Raw genomic sequence first — 20465 nt, 5'->3', positions numbered from 1 at the left:
TTTTTCGCTATTCTATTGAAACAGCAGCTGTACTTCAACCAGCTGGCAGCGCTCTGGGAGGAGATCAAGTGTTCTTAGCAAAGTTGGGCCAGATCTATGGCTGGTGGAAATCAGCGTAATTCTGTTTGACCTCAGCGTTGAGCTGCTTTATACCAACTTTGAACTGGGCTCCCAGACCAAGGCTTTGGGGGATTTTGAGGGGGGGAGGAGAAGTCCTCTTTGCAGAGGTGAAATAGTCAGGCATCCTGTTAGTGGTGTTGGTGTCTGCTGGAGCAGGGGGATGAGGAGTTGGGCTGTATGGTCAGGTAGTGCTCCTGCCAGACAGGATTTTTCTTGTGTGGGGCGATCTCTGAGCACTTGCTGTTGGATAGTCCCCTTCTGAAGTATGCAAAAAAAAAACCCCAAAACAAAAAAACAACCAAAAAACCCCAAATAAAAAAACCTCTTCTGTGTCTGGGACGCCTGGAGCTGTGTATGTGTGTATTGCCACATTCTGCCCATGCATGCTGCAACACCAGAGCACCAGCCCTACCAAAACATCCAGCCCTTCTGGGAAGGGTTCGCAGCACCGTGTGCTTGTCCCACAGGATACGCTGTGCCTCCCTCTGCCAGGCACCACGGGGCAGGCGCCAGCCCTTCCTCTGGGCTCGGGAACAGCTTGTTTCGAACGTCAGTGGCACGGAAAGCAGAGAAAGCAGGAGCAGATGTGCCTGTGGGCACTGCTGGCCCATCTCCCTGGCACGGGCAGGAGTTGCTCCTCTGGCACTGCTGCCTGCAGGCACCTGCCCCTGAGCTGCTGACCCCCAGGACATGCTGGACCCCCCCCATACCAGCACTGCCCCGTGCGCTCAGCCAGACCCTTGTCCTTTCCACAGGTGGTCTCAGGCAGCAGAGCTGCTCCAAGTGTTGGATTCATTAAAATAGTGTCTCCTCTCAGTGCTCAGCTCAACCCTCCCATCCGTCTGCTCTGTCTGTCCACTAATGGATATCTCTGCATGGAAGTGGGATGGGAGGGACATGGGGGGCTGAAGAAGACTGGGAGGAGTTGGGGGGGGGAGGGGGGAAGGAACTTGCTCAGATGAAAGGTGAGTTTTGTTGGTTTGGGTTTTTTTGGGTTGTCGTTGTTGTGTTTTGTTTTTTTTTTCCTTTGGGCCATTTGTTGTATTTTAGTAATGAGAAAACATGCAACCTTTCTTGGTAAGAAACTCCTGATTTTTTAAATTTTTTTTTTTGGCTGCTCCCGTGTCCTTGTCTGCTATATTCAGAGATTTGGTTCTTAGTCCTGAGAAACTGCGGGGACCTTTGCTGTCAGAGGTACTGTGTCCATCATCGTGTTATGATCAGAGTTTTTTCTTTGCTTTGCACCTCCCTCTGCCCCTTGTAGAAAGAACAAATGTCTCTATCCCAGCCGTGCCAGTCCCAGTACGTGTGCTGGCTAGTTCCAGCCTGCCGTGTCAGCGGAGACTGAGGTTGCTCCTCTGGAGCAGCATGGATGTGCCCTCAACACAGCGGCAAAGGGAAATAGCAGTGACGGGAGCAGCAGGGGTGAGAAGAAGGCGCTGAATAAATCATGCCCATGGATGGCTTTTTCTGCCTGACTTGGTTTCTCTGTACGAGGAGCGGCGGAGGGTTTATCGCACTGCGCGTTTCTGCTCCGTCTCTAGGTTTGGTTGGGTGTGCTGGGCTTGTGACTCATTTGCATGGGTGCGCTTTTCCAGCGCCGTTGACATCTGCTGATCTTGGATTGCTTTCCAACCCTTAAACCCTATGTGGCAAGAGAGAATTGAAGGAGGGGAAGCCACCTCGTTAATTTTTATTCCACCCTGCATCCTTCTCATCTCTTCCCTCTTGCGGAGACAGGGAGGAATATTGTTTTGCTTGCCCTAGGGGGAAACGAGATGCTATTTAATTGCCTACCACCGGGTAGCATGGCTGGCGGAGTCAGGCCCTAAAGGATGCTGTGCTTGGCTGTCACTGCACGGGGCTTCAGGCAGGATGGTGTGCCCTGAATTGCAGCCCAGCCTGTGTCAAGGCTGCTGATCCGATAGAAGTGGAGTGGGATACAGGCAAGGAGCGTTCCTCCTTGCTGCCTGGATTACCGCCCCGAACAGCCGAGTCCCCAGTGCTGGTCACAGTGAGCCCTGGCTCCCATTTCTGCCTTTGCTAGGGCAGAGCCACCAGACTGCCCTAACCAGCCTTCTGGGCAGCCTCCCAGTTCAGCCTCCTGCCTGTCTTGGTCCCGTGGCTTGCGGGATGCTCGCACAAGGGGCTGGCCCGCTCCCTGCCTTGGGTGGCTGCGGGACCTCATGGGGGGTGGCTGGGCACAGGGAGGTTCCCAGAGCAGGAGGACCGGGAACCACTGAGTAACAAGGCCAGGCAAAGGGCGGGCTTGCTTCTGCAGTCTGTCGTCATCGGGAGCGATGAAGTGATTAACTTGGTGGGGAGGTCGGGGAAGAGAGGCTGCCTGGAAGAAATCTCTCGCCCACTGCTGGAGCGAGCACTTGCGAGCAAGCAGCTGTACGCTGTGGTTTTTAACCCACGCCAGCACACAGCGTTCAACCCCTGCTTCGCTTCCTCCTAACCACACATCTACAAGTCGGCAGCCACCCTCAGCTTCCTCAAGCCCAGCCGTGTGCGAGGCGGGCTGAGCCCCAGGCATCCCCCTGCTGCCCTTTACAGCTTTGGGTAGAAATCAGCCTCCGCAGGGTAAATTGTGCCCTAGCAAGGCCGTGCCCTTTGGGGGTTTGGGGTTTTTTTGTTTTTTTGTTTTTTTTTTCAGGTGGCATAGCAGAACGCTGCTCTGCAAAGCAGCTCCGTATTTCTCGCTTTTCCTTTTAAATAGGACACATGTTTTTAGCGTCCCAAATATATTGAGATTGAAGGCAGCTTCTAAGGAAAACACTGGTTATTGCTACCTCCCAGACTGCCCGCGCAGCCTAGGATCTGAACAGCCACATGGTGCGTGACCCCACTGGGTCCAAGCTTGGTTCTTGCCACTCTCCTGGGCACGGGACAGGGATGACCAGGAGCCGGGCTGCCTCAGGAGCTCGTTCTGGTGGGAGAGGCATGAGTTTCCATCCTAGCCCAGCTCACAATTTCCAAACTGCCTGACAGTGCTGAGAGCAGCCAAGCGAGACTCAGGCAGCAAAGTCCCACACTGATGGGCATCTACTTTCCTTTTCAGTACCCCCATCTCATGCTTTATAGGAACTGAAGATGCTTAATATCCAAGGGTGGTTTTTTTTTTTTCCAGGTGGGTTTTCTCTAAGCAGGGAGTTGAGAGCGTGACCGAAGAACGTGATGATATTCTACAAGTGGACTTATTTTGCTGCGGCTCAATCTAGCCATTCTGCCAAATGGAGATTTATTTCTCAATGAGGTCATCCGCAGTAAGACAGACCACGTTCACCGAGCAGTAGTAGTGTTGTTGTGGCTGCTGGGCTGGTGACGGGCCAGGCAGTGTTTGTCGGGAGAGGTAATATTTCTGTTAGATACACCGGATTGGTGGAAGAAAAACAGGTGACTGGCTGGCACAAGGGAAAGAAAACAAGAAATGTGTAAGCAGAGACGCGGCCGGCTTCAGAATAGGCGCGTTCCTTGGTTTGAAGACTTCTTGCTCCATCTCAGACCTAAGATGGATTTGGGCCAGCATCTCTTGGGGATTTTCCTAGCGATCTTGCTAAAAGAGAATTCCTTTCCCTACAAACTTTAAGGACTTGACACCTGTGGTTTATCCATTTTAACTTTCCTACGTAAACAAGGCTGAAAGAGAGAAGATGAAATGCACACAGTGCTTTTCATAGCATCCCACCCCGTGGTGCTGGGGAAGGGGCATACCGGGTGGGAGGCGAGCCTGGCTCTCGGGGAGACAGGCGGAGATGGGGACGAGTCCGCTCCAGGAAGGATTAATGCAAACACCTGGTTGAGCAGATAGCGTCCAAATCCTGCCTTGATCGCTCCTGGCTCCCCTGCCCTGCTCCTGGGTTGGTGTCTAGGGAAAGGCTGGGGGTGGGGAGGGGGGGAAGACCCGAATCCTGCTGCAGTGACACAGCATCCGGGAAATGCTGCTGGGGGTTTTCTGTGGAAAGGTGACTCCACCTCGTAGGTGTCACACCGGAGCTGGGTTGAAACAGCAAGCAGGCAGGAGAAACAAAGCTGCCTTTGTCGTGGTTCCCCTGCCCTGTGAGAGCTGCCTGGCCCAGTGCCAGCGAGGTGCCTGGCTCACTACCGAGGCGAGAACTTTGGGGGAGGCTGGCCCAGCAGCCAAGAGCTTCCCGGAACCGAAATTTGGTGGTGGTTGCTTTCTCCCCTGGAGATGCAGCCTCTCTCCTAGCACCAGCCTTATGGGGCTCGGGCAGGGTCACCCCTGAAACGGCCGACAGGGTGGGCAACTTTCCTCCCAACCCACCTCGATGCGGCAGAGATGCTCGTAGCGGGGTGGGTGGACCTCTCGAGGTACATCTGTGTGATGCGCGGGGTGTCCCCAGTGGGCAGGGGGGGTGCAGGCGTGCCTGTGTAGCGCAGAGATAGTGATGAGGGCAGGCTGCCTCCGGGGATGGGGTGAGCATCCATGCGTGGGTGCGTGTTGCCAGCTCAGTGCTGCCTCTAATCGCCGGCGCTCTGACCTCGGCCAGAGATGCCCTTGCTCCCGCCCGTGCCAAACCAACCTCCGCCGTGCAGAGCCACCCCCTCACCAGGGTGAAGGGAAAGCTTGAGGACCCACGTGCATGGGTGTCAGGACTGTATCCTTTGCTCTGGAAGAGGGGGAAGGGAGGAGAGGAGTCCCCCCAGGTCTAGGATGCACTCTTAGAAATGCCAAATTCTACCCGGGGGATGGAAAACTCCCATCCCCTGGAATCTCCAAGCAGCCTGTTCCACCAGCGGGAAACCCATTTAAAATCCATCTTCTTTTTGGGGGTAGGAAAGCATGCATGCATCCTCACGCATATGTTTTATTTTCTCTGATTCATTACCATAAGGCAGGTGGGAAGCAAGAGCTGCTTGTACATTCTCCCCTTCCCCGCGATGCCGTTCGTGTCGCACATTGCTGCTCCTGTTTTGGAAAGCCCCTGGGACCGTGAGAGTTAATTCTTCATCCCAGCTGCTTTCCTCCTAGAGCTCAGCAGGAAGAGGGATTGTGCTAGGCAAGGGGCACCACTGTGTAGGGGGAGGAGAAAAAAACCCAACCAACTTCGCGTTCAGACCTTTTACCTAATTTCCAAAGGTTTAGACCTGAGGGCCATAGCAACACGAGCTGCCGAAGGCGTGATTGGAGGCGGCGGGCTGTGCCGGGCTGCCCTCCCAACCAGCATCCTCGCCCATGGGACGCGGCCGGCGTCGAGGCCGGCGTTGGCTTTCTGCCTCCGCTTCCCTTCGTCCACGGGATGAACTTCAGGCATGCGGTTGTGCTTTTTTTTTTTTTTTTTTTTTTTTCCCCCAGCTTATTGCCTTTTCTCATTTCAAGTGTGTTTTCCCTGGTTTCAAGGAGTTGTTGAGAAAGTTCTTGTCACTTGTGAAATCCAGGAAGGGCTGTTGGCGTAAAGACCTGCCTAGAAATAAATAGGGGCGTAAAAACCCAGACAGTTGTCGGATATATTTGTATAACCATGTAGAAGTGAGAGGGGGTGGCACTTTGCAGCTACAGAGTTTGTCCCAAAAGGAGCTTCGGTCCAGCAATAATTTCCTTTCACCAAGGTCAAAAAAGCTTTTGCAAAAGTATCAGAGATTCCTGCAAACCAAAAGCAAAGACAATAAAGACTGCAAAATGTTCTCGTTATACCTATAGCTTGCTAATTCTCCTTTTGGATTTATTAGTGTTGTTCAACCATCAAGTTCATCTCCAGGCTCAGCCCATCCTGGAGAAACGTGACGCAGTCTCTGTGGGGAAAAGACCCGACGAAACTTAGATGTGGGTCTTCTGAGCAACAACCTCTTTGGTGGCACCGTCCCCTTTTATTCCTTGGTAGCACTGCAGAGCTGATGGAGCTGTGGGCTCAGTTTCTGCAGGTCATTGAGATCAAATCACCCACAACGCTTCCACAGCCGCTCCTTGGAGCAGAATTGCATTTTAATTTGGAGATGCGAGCATTTCTGACAGTGCGGAGTCTGCCGTGGCAGTGAATGCCAAGGAAAGGAAGCGATAAGTGGTTAAAAGCAAAATCACTTGCTAGGGAAAAGACGGGGATTGTAGGAGCAACCGAGATGGTTTAAATAGAGCTAACCTGTATTCCCCAGACCTTCAGGATCACGCAAAGCTTCAGCAGAGCCGCTAAGCTGACTACATCTGCGTTGCAGTTCTCTCATGCAGCAGGCAGCATCTTCCTTCCACCTTTCTTCCTCGATGAGCCGCAAGTTTAGCAAAGCATATGCTTAAGCGACTCGCTGAATCCCCTTAATTCTCCTTACGCTGGCACCAGGTCCTTTGTCGTGGGGAAAAGTTTTTCAACGCGAAGCTGGCTGCGTTTCTGCTCTTCCCAGCCTGGGCATGGCAGCGTGTGTTTACAGTTCTTTTCCTAGAGAGGAGCACATATGCGTAGATATATATTTATCTTCAAGTCAGAATTAGTATTTAAGAGAAAAAGAAGGTCGATATACTCCAGACAAAGCTACCTTTTTGTTTTCTGGAGAATTGCTGTGCTCAAAAACTTTCTGTGCATCCCTGCAGCATTTGAACCCTGCCCGAGAGCAGTGAAACACAGTTCATCCCTAGGGAGCTCTGTGCAGAGAGGACCAGCTTCCGCTGGATTTTAATAAGCCACAAAATCGGGTGTTCAGCTGTTTGCATTATTCTAGTACTCTAATCTGTGTATAAAAAAAAAAATTGCAATTTTTAGTCCATTCATCTTAAAGAAGTTCTACTGTGGTATTAGGTGCCCTTTGGAAGTAAGGTTGTCTCTTCAGCCACATCCTACTCCAGTGCTTATCAGCCAGCCAGTGGTCATACAAAGCAGCTCTGAACAAATCCAGAGGTCTGGATTTGGGGCTAAATAGCTTTTGGGGAAGGCATTTGCAGGAGAGCTGCTGTATGAAATGACCTTGTGTCATGTTACGTAGGAGTGATTTCCCCACCGTTCCCTGTTCCTTCCACCTCATTTATAGGGTACTTCTCATGCACCACTGGATTTGTGCAGGAAAGCCTTGAAAGCTTGGAGCATCTCTCTTTTCCCAGGGGTACAAGCCTGCAGGCGCATTTCCCTTGCAGCCATAGAGCAGACAAGAGCTGGACCGCTCACTTACATTCAACTTTCTGTTCTTAAGGAATCCCTGGAATACGAATAGGATCCTTATCAAACCAGGTTCATCCAAAGGACAAGGCCATATTCATTGTTTGCAGAACTCCAGCAAATAAACAGCGTTCGTCCTGATTCCTTATTTGCCTGCTTTAACTCCGGTGGCCAACTGAAGCAGAGGCCACAGAGCTCAGCAGCCGGGGGGAAGGGGACGGCACAGCCTTTGGCAAGTATTGGACTGTGCCCAGCTTCCCAGGTGGTATGACCGAGCACTATGGAAACAACTTCTGGCTGGAACCTTTAAATTAGGTATTTGGGAGGAAAAAAAAAAAAAAAAAAGAGTGCCTATCACATCTGGGGTTCTAAATATAGAGGGGAGACCTGCTGTGAGCAAGGCTTTTTTTTCCTTGAAGCCATTCACCATGCTCTGGGGTAAGGTGGGGAAAGTGGGGGGCTTGGCTCCCTTCCCAGGCAAGGACTGGCATCCCAAAGCTTAAGGGCTGGGGTGCAAGAGGCCAAAAGCCATATTGACTTTCTGTGCCCCAGGAAAAAGGAAGCGACAAAGGGCATGGACAGAGCTCTCAACACCTGACACCTCCGTTGCTTCTGGAAAGTCCTCTGTGGTCAAGCTGGTCATCTGCCTAAAGAGGAGAGAAAAACTTGCAAGCGTCTTCCTTTGTCTCAATGCAGACTGGATGGCCAAAAAACCTTGTTATTCCAATCAGACTGCCTTGTCCAGCCATTGCTGCTCTTTAGAGCACATCTGGGTGATTTTTTTGCTGACGGGCAGCCAGGGCTCTGCCCCATGAAGCATGCTGCTGCTGGGGCTGGAGGCTCGGACCCTGAGCCTGCGGAAAAGGAAGGGTGCTTGCTCGGTGCACTGTGTGGCAAAAGCTTGTGTTGATGCTGGCCAGGCTGCTGGCTCACCAGAAGGGCTCATGTCTGCAAAATTTCAATCTAGGGCTAAATTTAAACACCAAAATGTAGCGTTTAGAAGCCCAGAGAATAGCCCAGCCCTCGTCTCCAGTGGCTGCCTCTAGCCAGCCCTCCCTTTGGCGCAGAAGAAGCTTTTGTTTTCCTAGGACTCCGGGCCAGCTTGGAATAATACCACCAGCGAAATCCTCCCTGCCCCAGCACAATGAAGCAGTGCTCTCAATTCCCAGATGTGCAGGAGGGAAGTGCTCAGTGTGTCTCTTCCTGATGCTCCTCTTCCAGATGTGGAGTGGCAGGGAGCCGGAGGCAGCCCCGCCGCTGGCCGGGAAGAGGGCTGTGGAGCAGGCAGTGGAGTTTTCCCCTGGAAACCCTCTGGATCTTGCTGCTCGTGGCTGGGAGAAGCAGTTTGGGCTGCCCTGCCAGCTATTCAGCTGGTTTGCAACAGCTTGAGCGGGCTCCTTCTGTGCTGCAGCAAGGAAGTGCTCCAGCAAAGGTGAGGACGCCTTCCCTCCCAGGCATGTCTTCATCCTCAAAGAGCCTTTGGTCCCATCTTCTCCTCCTGAAACAGCTGTCGGAACCATCTTCTCCTCCTCCAACAGCCCTCCGTCCTCATTGTCTCCTCCTGAGCAACACCAGCAGGGCTGGACTCTATTAAAACTCCTGCAGGCAACTTGATGGAACAGAGAGATCCATCACCAAGACACCCATCCCTCTGCTCAGTCCTCATGTCCCAAGGACAGGGGTCAGTATGAAACCACCTCATGTGTGAAGCCTCGTACCAACGTCATGCCGAGTGGGTCCCATGTGAGCCAGTGGCTCTGTGGGATGAATTTGGAGATTGGAGCCTGTCCCTATGGGATGAGGTCAGGGATGTTTTAGATTCGTCTGGCCCATGAAAGGTGCCTTTTTTGGGCAATGCCCTGGGTAGAGGGATTCAGGCGGTGTAGGAAGGGAATGCCTGCAGGTACAGCTGCCTCTCATGGTGCCGGCAGGCGATGCAAGCCAGGGCACCGCATCGCGTGATCCAGTTTGGCTGTACCTACCCGGTGGAAAATTCCTGCCCATGGGCAACGTTCTTCTGCCTTTATTTTTAAGCAGTCCTCTAAGGACGCAGCTAACGCACAGAGATAATGGGTGCTGACAGGAGCCTGGCTGCTAATTGTTTTTTTTGCCTGGGCTTACATGGTATTTGTAATTAAAGGAAGGTGGGAGGGAGGTTTGGTGGAGGAAGGGGACAAAAGCACACCGATGTGATGGGAGAGACTGAGCTTGCAGAGGAGCTGGGGCTCTCCAAGGAGGTCACAGGAAGGGATGCTTACACTAAAAGTCAGCATCAAGATTACTCATACCCATGACATCAGCGTGGGTGCCCTCCCAAGTCATCGGTGTGCCAGGAAGGCTGGGGACAGGATGTCCTCACGTGTGGGATGGGGATCCAGATCCCACACGGTGTCAGAACTGATACCCATCCCTGTGTGGCAACAGTGCTGAGCACTGCGAGAGAGGTCACCTTACATTTGGGGCTGCTCATGGCATTTCCCTGCAGTCCTGCAGAGGGTCTCTGTTCTTCCTTTTTACATCCTTCCCTTTCTCTTTTCCCTTTATTTTTATGCAGCAGTGCTCACCACCCGTGTTCCCAGAGCCCACCCAGTTGGGGTAGATGCTGTGCTGACCCTTTGCAAACGCAACCATTTATTTCCAAAGTTGAATTTTCCACTGGGCAGCAAAGGTGTTTTGTTTGGCTCTTTGTTTACAAGGGGAAAATACGCACCAGAAAAAAAAAAAACCACAGTAGAAGTAGGTGAACTTTCAGCTTGAAGCTGTTTCACTTGCCATGAAGGAATGGTGCAGGTGTCTCAAGTCAAACACATGCATGGGTCTTTGCAAGATTAGATCTTGTCATTTGTCTTCCTGAATGTGTAAATATGTCTGAGGGAAACCTTTGCCCTGGTGGCAACTCAGGATAGTTTCCAGCTTATCTCAAAAAGAAATCTGGAATAAAAATAGAAAGATTTAGATACACGAAACCCTCCAAAAGATTAAAACAATCTGTTTTAAACAGGGATTTATTTAAAGCAAATCAGAGAGCAAGTGATATTAGGAGACTTGTGGAGATGCTGGGCATCTGAAATCTCACGCTGGAAGATGTTACACAAATGACAGTAATTCAGGTGGGCCACGAGGTAAAGCCTAGTTGTGGGTGATGCTGTTCCAAAAAGGGAGGGACAATAAATCTTTTATATCAGGCTGTAAAGCCAGGGCTGTCCCGGTGACTCTGGAGCTGGTTATTGCTTGATGCGGGATATGCAGTCCCTGGCCAGAAGGGCTCACATCTGCAAAGGAGGTATACAGGCTGAGGAGAGCTTTGAACCTGCATCTGCAAGCGCTCATTTCCCTCTGCCCGGCACCGCTGGGATCAGAGGCACGGAGGGGCTCGGGGAAGCAGGCAGTGCCAGCAAGCCAGCGGCGAGCTGCGTCCTCTGTGTGCCGATGAGCGTTGAGGCTGAAGGAGCTGGACCTCAAAAGAGAGGCACAGTTCCCAGCTGGGCCGACCTTTCTCATTTCTCAGGGGTGGGATGTTAACGGGGATGTAGGAGAGGCTGGCTGGGAGAAATCCAAGCGGCTGCTTTTCCCAGGCTCCCCAGCAGTGACGTATCTCTGCCCAGTCCCAGCCCTTCTACTCAGTGTCCCACTCTGCTGCAGTGGCACGCCAGCGAGAAGAAGATCCCCAGCGAAGCGTTATCGTCAAGACGCAGGTGGTAGCCCCAGGGCAACCTGCCATCTCGCTGAGTTGGCTGGCCCAGATATGACAGATAACCAGAGATGGGACCTACCGACGCAGCAACTGCCACCCCAAAATGTGCTGGTGGGGAGAAGATGTGTTGGTAGGCCTGCAGAAACAGCCGCTGCACCATCTGAGAGGATGCCTTCAGGTGCCATACAGGGAAGATTTCCAGGCTGAGCTTTTCCGGGTAGCACAGTGCAGTGTCAGAGGTGTGCGGTGTGTCCGTGCACGGCCCAGGAGAGGGCTGAAAATCTTCCTCTGTCACTGTCTGCCAGACGGTGTTGCAGCATCGTCGTCTGCTGTGCAAAGCCCAGTGCCCCTGCTCTGGGCGCTGCTGTCCTAGCGCCTGGATTTGCAAGTGATGCTCAGGGTTTGTGACTGACTCACACCCTGTTTCTCTGCACGGGTAAAGAGTTCATATACCACTTAGACAGTCTGGACTCCAGGACTTCATTCATCCCAGAGTGGCTGGTGTCACCTGAGCACCCCATGGCACAGGGCAGAGGGAACCCAGGATTTAAAGGTTTGGAGACCTCCAGCATCTCCGGGAGGGCCACCACCTCTGCTTTAAATTAAGAGATGGGAAAGTTAAGCAGAGTTAAGAGGAGGGGAAGAAGAATAAAAAAAAAACCGGATGGGACCAGCCCTGTGCTGGAGATGGGAGGCGAATAGCCAGGGGAGGACGAGGAGGAGGAGGAGAGGGAGGAAGGGGGTGGCTGGTCCCTGCCAGCCGCTTGGGTAATATCGGCGGCGGTCACGTGCGGAGATCCGCTTTTGGCATAGCCCGCGTGTTTGCGCGGCATGGGGAGGGGGGGTGCGAAATCAGCTCCCGCTTCCAGGAATCCTCCCAGCACAGGATATGCGTTGGGGAGCTGGTAAACATGATACAACCGCTGGCCTGTAACTCAATCAGCTCCCTGCATTAGCTGCTCCCTGCCCGGGGACTTCGCTAGCCTGATGGCTTCTTGGGGTGCCAGTGCATGAGACGGCATGTCCCGGCACACGGGGCATTGCCGTCGGGGGGGGCAGGAGTGATGGGAAGCGTGTGTGTGGGGGGGTGCTTGCACCAAAGGTCTGGGAGCGGAGCAGCTTCTCCAGTGCAGGGAAGGGAATGGATATTCCTCGGAGGCAGCCTGAGTCCAGCTGCTTCTTGCAAACCCTCAGCTCCCAAAGTCAGAAATAGCCACTTGGCCGAGGAGCAAACATCTCCCCGGACCTCCCCTTCCCCACCTCCCCGTCGCGGCGGCCGCGGGCAACAGCCTGCACCCATTCACAGATAACGGCAGCAATCCTGCGCCGGCTGCCAGCACGCCTCGACCTGCTCCTAATCTGCCCGCTTGCAAAAATACATCTCGCTCGGGCCTTTTGCCCCCCTCCCTCCCTCCTTTCCCTGCGGCTTGGGAGAGCTTGTTTATTGCTGGGCGCAGGGAAACGCTGACCTCCGCTGCCTGCCATCCCCTCCGGCTCCCTGTCCCCTGGGGACATGCGAGGGGACACCCGCTGCTGCGCGGGGGCGAAGGCAGGGCACAGAGCCTGGGTCCTGATTTCGCTGTGTCCCCGGCTGCGAGATGAGACGAGGGGGTTGGGAAGGGGATTTCACAATCACAACGAGTTATATTAATTAAACCAGTTGTTGGTTTGTCAGGTTTCTCCTGACAACCTCGACGCAGGGGCTGAGTACGGATGAGCCCGAGCGTGAGACCTGGGGACACCTCGGGGAGGTAGGAATGGGGGTGAAATTAGTTAATATGGAGCATAAAGCCTCACAGGTGAGGATGAGGAAGACGAGCTCCTCCCGCCGCTTCGGGGCTTGTCTGAAGTGGCAGACGAGGAGATGTCTGGGGACAAGGACACCACGAGGGTGAGATGCTCTTGGTGGGTGGTGACGGGGTCCCCACGGCGTGGGGGACCACTGTGCCCCCTGCACCCAGCCTGGCCTGCCTGCAGCGGACAGCTTTGGATGAGAGGGGCAATGGGGTGGTCAGAGGGATGGGAGAACCCAGGGGAGATTAGGAAGACCTTGGCTGCGCTGGCTGAGCAAAGCGGGGAGCGTGAGGGGGAACACGGAGGCTGCCCCCTCCCAACCCCATGCCCAGGTCTTCAGCAAATTGGCCTCAGTCAACTTCTAAATATATTCTTCAGCTGAGACTGGGGAAGAACAGCATCTGGCTATTTTTTTTTGCTTTCCCTCCCCCCCCCCCCCCCCCCCCCCCAGCCCTCTGTTTAATTTCTTTCACAAAGGAGGACACAGCCAGGGGAGGCAGGGCCCGGCCTAGCAGCCCTCTGCGGGAAACAGGGTGGGTTTCGTGCCACCCGCCGGTTTATTTGTATTTTTAGAGCGCGCCGCAGGCACGAGGTCACCGAAGTGAGTGAAATTCCACCCCGGAGTGGCTCCCCGTCCCCATCCCACTCCTCGGGGACAGGCTGGAGTCAACAGCTGAGCCAGGGCTCAAGTGTCCCGGCCGCGGCGGTGCCCGTCTGAGGCGAGGGGTTTCGGGCAGCTGGGTGCCGGGGCTCTGGGTGGAAGATCTGGGGGACCAGCGAGGTGGTGGGCAGAGGGCAGCCCTCCTGCTGTTATCACACTGAGAAGAGCCCCCTGGCAGTGAGGGTCTGGCTAGGCCGTGTTGGAGAGCCCCATCCCAGGGTTGGACAGGGGAAGTTATTGCACGTTATCTCAGCGGGGGATTCGCTTGGCAGGACGATGGGTGCCTTCCCCCAAGGGAGCAGGGGGTGTGGGGGTGCTGAGACGAGACTGGGACAAACTGGGGAGGGGTGGAAAGCTCGAATACACCGAGGAGGAGGCCAGGGCGTACCATACTTGCTCGATGGAGGGATGAGTTGACAACATGGTGAGTCGAAAGCTGAGGAAGGGGGGAAAACCTAGCAAATGGGAATATGCGGGGGCTTAAAATGGCACAGAACATCTCCTCGAGAACACACCTCGGGTATCTTCTTCATCATCTCCAGCAACAACTGATGCAAGTGAAACATCCCGCCAGGGCTTGGGCTCGACAGCCAGTGAGTCAGGCGGGCGGGAGTCCCACCTCTTGAATCACCGCTGGCAGCGCTGCCGGATGGACGCAGCCTCGGCGCCCCTTTCACTTGCGAAGGGTGATGGAATCACAGCCCCCGTGGGGTGGTTGCAGGGGAAAATCGTCGCTGTGTGAGCTAAACTTGAAATAAAGAGAGAAACTGTCCCCTGGGATGCTGACCCCACCGGAAAGGGTAGTGAGAGATGCTCCCAGAAAGAGCAGAAAGTGTCAGATCCTCGATTTAAGTCAACCAATTTGCATAGCAATTGTGACAAGACTGCGCTGAGAGTTGAGAGCTGCTCCCTGCGAGCTGTGAAACATCTTCCTCTGCTTTTTGAGGTGATCTTCTAGGAGATGGTTTTCCCTGCTCGAGCTACCCTGCTTGGCATCGCCCAGTTCACCGCACCCAGCGGTGATCACGTATGCAGGGGGCCAGTTGTTTTCACCCGGAGACACATACAATGATGGGAGTTGGTAGGAACAACATTCAAACCGTGGCATGAACCTCAAAGGTAGCGATGAGGAGCCCTGTGTGAGGGAGTCGAACCCCAGGAAAAGGGGATGCAAAGCACTGTTATTCTTGCTGGAAACACGGCACAGCTTTTTGCTGCCAGTGCTGCTGTGTGGCACTTTGTGGGCTTGTGTCAGGATATAACATACCCTGTTAAGCGTGGGCTGTTGTTTCATTAGCCTGCCCTGTGATCTCGGATGTGGAGACTCTTTTCTGAGAGGTCTTTCCCTGGTGTGGTGGCACAGGATGATGATTTGGGGAGAGGGTGGCCTGGCTCTGCTGGGCAGGAGAGTGGGTAAGGGATGCTCCACGGGTGTGCTGAGCCCCTTCTGCCTGTCCATGCTGCGAACAAGGGCTCCCCTGCCCCCTGTGCCCACACCTTGCCTCAAATGCACTACAGGTTTGGGGTGAATTCTTCCCTCTAATGCACAAGCCAGTGCATGCCTGCACCTCCCGGGTGCCATACTGCCAGCCCATGGCGCTGCTCTGGGGCATCCCCTCTGTTTGTTTTTTTTTTTCCCCAGACCTTCTTCTCAGAGATTCATCCTCTCGGTTTCCGAAGCAGGCTGTTTCCCCTAATAGCAAGCACCCAGCTACCAGCAGCTGAAGGCTCACTTGCTTCCCTTTATGCACGAAACTTTCCACTCGTGCTTTTCATCTTTCCAGCTGAGGAAAGCGCCTGCTTTCCCCAGTCTCTCGCCTGCAGAAACTCGCGTGCGGGAAACGTCTGCCCTCCTGTGTTCAAAGTCCCCTCCAAAGAGAAGCCAAGGGTGCACTGACCTCACGGAGTAAATATTTTCCATGACATCTCCTTCCAGCATCTCCTTTCGGGTTCTGTACCTAGAGCTGACCTGGCTCCGGGTTTGTAGCCAGCCGGCCTGAGCTCCACCGGTGTGGGGAACGGGGCTGGATTCCGGCCTCTCCTTGCTTCCCTACATGTCACTGTAAATTAACAGCATGAAGGTTTCGCGACCCCTCTCCACCCCGCCCCCCTCCAAGGACTCTGCTGGCAAGTGGGGTGGCTCATGGGCCAGCGCTGCTCCCCATAGACACCAAGTCCCGCTGGCTTGCTGTGATGGTTTCTCCAACACCTCCCCTCGCCCGCTTGCAGCTAAAGCACGCTTGTGGTTATGGGCTGCTGCCAAGCCAGCTGGGATGCTGGAGGCAGCAGCCTTAGAGCAGGCGCGAAGCATCCACGGGCCAGAGGTGGGATGCAGGGAGGTTGTTTTAAACTGGGAGCAACTTGTCAGCAGGAAAAGGAGGAGACGCTTATTGACTCTGTATCCTTGCTGCTGGCCCAGCTGAATGAGAAAGGGGAGGATGATCCAAAAGGTATTTTCTACCTCCAGCCTCTCACTTGTCTTGCTGGGTTTTTCCCCTACAGATGCCTTCCCCCTACAGACGCCTTCCCCCAACAGCACTCTTCTCGAGGGGACAGTCAACGTTTGGTGCCGATCCCGGGCGAGCCCTGGCAGCTGGATTTACGATGCAGGTATTGCAGAGCCCAGGGTTCTTCACGGTCGAGGTCTGTTTTATTTGCAACTACAAAAAGTCGGTGGCTTTTCCCCACCTTTGGTTTGCTGAGAGGAGATGCTGTGGTCATTCTCCTGCCAGGGGCTTTTCAAGCCACGTGCTAGTTCCCAGGTCCAGTGCGGTCTCCTGAAGGGGACCTGGGCATTTCATGCTGCTCTGTATAGGATTGGACCCCTTAGGATTGGATTCCTACCAAACCCCTCTTGTGGAACACGGAGAAGACACAATATGCAGCCAGAAATAATGCCAAGCATGTGGCACACACCAGGAGGCGTCAAGAAATGCTCACGTCGGCCTCACAGGCAGCCCTGTGCCTCCTGCGTTGGCCATGTAGGGAAAATTACCCAAGCGATTCGCTGTGGCCGTTTCAGAGCCCCGTGTTTCTAGGGCCGGGTCTCACCCTACAGCAAAAGTGCCTCTGCGGGGGAGGCAAGGAGCACAACTATGCTCTTCCTCCTGGTACCTCCTCCCCAGTTTGTATAAGAGATACCAGTGTTTCCCAGTTCTGCATGGGAGAAGTGCCGTTCTTTTCTATAGGGTTACTAGTGCTAGAAAGAAAACGAATATTAAACTGGGTGGTTTTAGGAGTTGGTTTTTGGCTTTTTAGCAAGCTCTTTTGTTTTGAACAGATCTCTTTTTGGCAGCCAGGAAAGTGTTCCCACTTGCTCCACAGCTTGCCTGGTGGTATCTTCACGGGAACGCTTAAGGATGTAGTTGAGTGCTTGGCTGGACCAGCCTGTGACTTCCAGATATTGTCCTGCACCCGCTGCAGAGCAAGTGATGGACCTTCTCCCTCCATCCCGTGCTCTTGAAGAAATGTGTGTGTGTAAGTGTGTGGTGCCCAGCACTCCCTTATGGCTGCAAACCACAGCGCTCTCGCGCTGAAGCATCAAATGCGCAGGCTGATTTCGATGAACTGGAAAAGAGCGTGACCTCATTTGCCCGTGCACTGAAGATGCACACATCGCTGGCATATTTTTGCACCTTTTTTTGTCTGCTCCTTGGAGGAGATATGTGTCCTCGCTCTTAAGCAAGTGCATATACCAGGGTGGATCTCCGCTCCTGGGAGAATGTGAAGGCTGTTACAGCGCGTCCCACCTCAAGGTGACAGCTCAGTGTCGGGGAAATGGCTCTCTGCTGGAAGCGCCTGCCTGTTGGACATAACAGGCTTTTTGAGGGGTGTGTGTTTCATCATATGTCGGAGGTTGACACTGGATGTATAAATCTTGGCTTTCCTGGAGGCCTGGGTCTTCCCTGGGGCTGCTGCTCTGTCTCCTCACATTTCTGGGGAGAGGAAGCTGTGGCTAACCTCACTGCAAACACAAATTAGTTGGGTTTTGTTGCTTTTTGGGTTGGGTGGTGGTTGTTTTTTTTTAGTTTTGTGTGTTCAGTTTGAACAATAAAACATCTGTTCCTGAGCCCCGCAGCTGGACCAAAATGAAATGACGTTAGCATCAATTATCCTCCGGGATGGGGAGGCTGACGGGAGAATGGCGCAGATTTCCTTAACGCTGAATAACAAATGAGAACAACAGCTTGGCTAGGTGGCTCGTGTTCCCAGAGAGTCTCCAAACAACCCTCCTGCTCAAGCCCTCATGCTGGGGACACCGCTATTGTCCACCGCTGCTCCAGGTACCAAGCATCAGCTGGGGGGTGAGTACAGCCATCAGAGAGTAAGACCTATTTTTGGTGGATGGGCTTATGGATACTGCAGTGGCAGAGATTTTTCTGAATGCACCCACCCAATACAAATACCCTGATACAAAATCAAAGCGCTTTTTTTTGGGGGGGGGGAGGTGGGGAACAGGACTGCAGGTCTGGATGTGCACCACCTCCCGTGGGGCCAGCACGGAGAGCCCCAGCTGGGACATCATCTGTGGTGGGTGCAGGCAGCCAGCCTGGAGCAAAGCTGGGGTTCACAGCGGGATGGGATGATGCAGAATCACGTTCCCTGGGTACAGAAAGGGGCTATTAACAGGGAGAAGGAGGGGGAAGCGATGGAGCACAATGGCTCTGATTTGTTGGCAGTCAGGACCTGCAGTCCCTGGCAGCACCTCAAAGCAGCTGTGAAGTGCCAGTCGGTGGCGATGCTTCGGCGCGTGATGTGGGCGCCTGACCCTGGCATAAGGCTGGGACACGGGCTGCCCGGTGGGGAGGGCACCGACCCAGCTTCTCCTCTCTGGGGCCCTGCAGAGGAAACCCAAGCATGCTTGTGATGGGCTGAATGCTCCAGGGACAAGGTGGCTTTGCTTTCCAGGGCTCTCCCCAAACCCATCTGCCTTGCTAGCCATGCTCGGGTAAATTTTACCTCTTATAGGACCCGGGTTGCCCTTCTGGCTAGAGTTGGGTACATGCAGCCACCGCTGTGGACAAGGTGGTGTCAGGCTCCAATCCAAGGAGGGGCATGCAGATACTATGAGTGTGCACCCCCCCCCCCCCCCCAAAAATACCTTCCTGTCCCATCCTGAACAAGCTCACTACAAGAAGGTTATTTCCCTGCAACCCCATAGCACAGAGAAAAACCACAACTGTGGGAAAACTCAAGAAAATTATCTGGGAGTAGCATTTTTATGACTGATCTGCTTTATACCTGCGCAGCCAGATGCCTGAATAACTTAACGCAGGCTTCAGGGAATAATTTGGGCTGCTGCAATTTTGAAGCCTCTAAAATAGCTTTCCCGCTCCTCGGGGAGCTGTGAATTTTTAGGCCTGACAGCTTCCAGCGCCCCGCGGGTGAGGTACAGCTGCTCATTGCAGAGGAGCCCCCCACGGGGCAGGGCTGGGACAAAAAAGGGCTTATGGGGCTCACTAACTCAAGTGATGCTCGTTGTGATTTTTGGAAGGAAGGTGAGTGCTTGGGGTGAGCAGCAGGGGAGAAAGAGCCTGTTTGAGAATAACAGCTTGTTCTGAAAACCTGACAGCATCAAGCACCCATTTCATCTGGCTTCTTTCTTGAATGTCACGGGTACCGCCATGGGACAGCGTGTCTGTGACGGGCGCATGTCCTGGGCTCTGTTGCTGTATGTCTGCACACCTGGGTGCCATCCAGCACTGCGGCTCTCGCAGGAGCATCACCCACATCACCCAGCAAAGACACTGCTGAGAAAACCCCCTTTCTTCCTTGCCCAAGCTGTTTTACTCTAATCCCTTATTGCCTTTGGCTTCCAGTCTCAGTTATATCAACAAGCCACATTGGGCCAAACCCACCCCGGGTATCACATCTGATGTGCATCGCCTCTCTGCTCTGAATCCGGGCTCCGTGAGCGCTCCTGCCCTGGCCCCTCCTACCAGAAAACGGAGTCCAGTCGGAAAAATACCCAAAATCTTCGCTCAGAATAGATTTGGCAGAATTAGGAGCAAAAGTAAAGGAAGCTTTATCTTTAACAAAAAAAATCACTTTGTCCCAAAGGAACAGAACTTACCCCAGTATGTCTATTTTTTGTTATTTTATGTACTGTACTTCAGCCTGTTTTCTCAAGCCTTATAAAAATGAGTGTGTCATCATTCTGTTTGCCTGTCTCTTCCCTCAGTAACATGCTGAACCGTCTGATTTCGGGTAGGTCTGGCAAAGACATGAATTCCCCCCCAGTATTCCTGGCTGTATGAAAATAGGTGCCGGCGCTGGAGGCTGGGCTGATCTCTCGCAGGGAGGGAAAGGCTTGTTGGGTCTCTGGTTTCCCAAAAACTCACGGCTGGTGGTGACCCCATCAGCTGGAGAGGTGTCTGAGTCGGCACGCGGCAGCCTGGACGGGAAGGGGAGCGATCCAGGATGCCCCGTGCAGGACGGGGGCGGGCGATGGATTTAATAAGAAAAGCTTCACCCACCCGCCAAGGCTGGATTAGGGAAGAGTTCGTCAGCCGGACGCAAAACTTGGTAATCCTTTCGTGTTGGGGTAAGGAGAGCTGTTCTGAGGGGGTGCGTGTGGGATGGGGCTGCCCTGACTCCGGGCATATCTTCCCTTCCCAACCTGGCAGCAGAAACAGCCTGAAGAGACCTTTTTGTTCATCAGGATCTGGAGGGATGGAGCTGAGATAAAGGCTGAGGTCCCTGCACCCTGCCTGATTAGCCAGTGAGCCAGCCGCGGTCTTTCCCTTTCTTGTTTTGACCCAGTTTGCAGTGGCCTGCTTTTCCCAACCTGCTTGGTAATCCTAAGTAATAGGAGGCAGATGCCTAAATGTCTCTTGAGGAGCTGGACCTTAATCCCTACCTACAGTGCTCTGGCTCCTTGTAAGCCGTCTCACGTCTGCCTCCTGTGCATCACCCTCCCCTATCCAGGGCAAAACATGGCCTGAGGGGTGTGGGGCGGTGGGGAACAGGATTTTGTGGTCACCAGGCAAAGAGCCGGCGGGTCAGGGCTGGGATATACAGCAGCCACTTATGGATCATCACCTGGAAGAGGCTTCGGAGAGCTGGATGGGACAGAAAAGCCGCAAGAGGAGTG

At 53.8% G+C, this 20465-nt stretch overlaps 1 long non-coding RNA gene across 2 annotated transcripts; it reads left to right on the top strand.

The window, feature by feature from the left end:
• Positions 1-12591: 12591 nt before the first annotated feature.
• On the top strand, positions 12592-19527 carry LOC309672091. Of its 2 annotated transcripts, none has more exons than XR_014269210.1 (4): positions 12592-12668; positions 15875-15982; positions 16653-17655; positions 19192-19527. It is a non-coding gene; the product is annotated as an uncharacterized lncRNA (long non-coding RNA). The 2 variants fall into 2 exon arrangements; XR_014269211.1 differs by having other exon boundaries at positions 16653-17676.
• Positions 19528-20465: the final 938 nt, after the last annotated feature.

This window comes from Vanellus vanellus (genome assembly GCF_965231255.1).
Source record: "Vanellus vanellus genome assembly, chromosome: 5".
In the NCBI taxonomy this organism is placed as follows: Eukaryota; Metazoa; Chordata; class Aves; order Charadriiformes; family Charadriidae; genus Vanellus; species Vanellus vanellus.
Note: the sequence above shows the minus strand (reverse complement) of the source record. Positions and strands in the feature narration are given on the sequence as shown.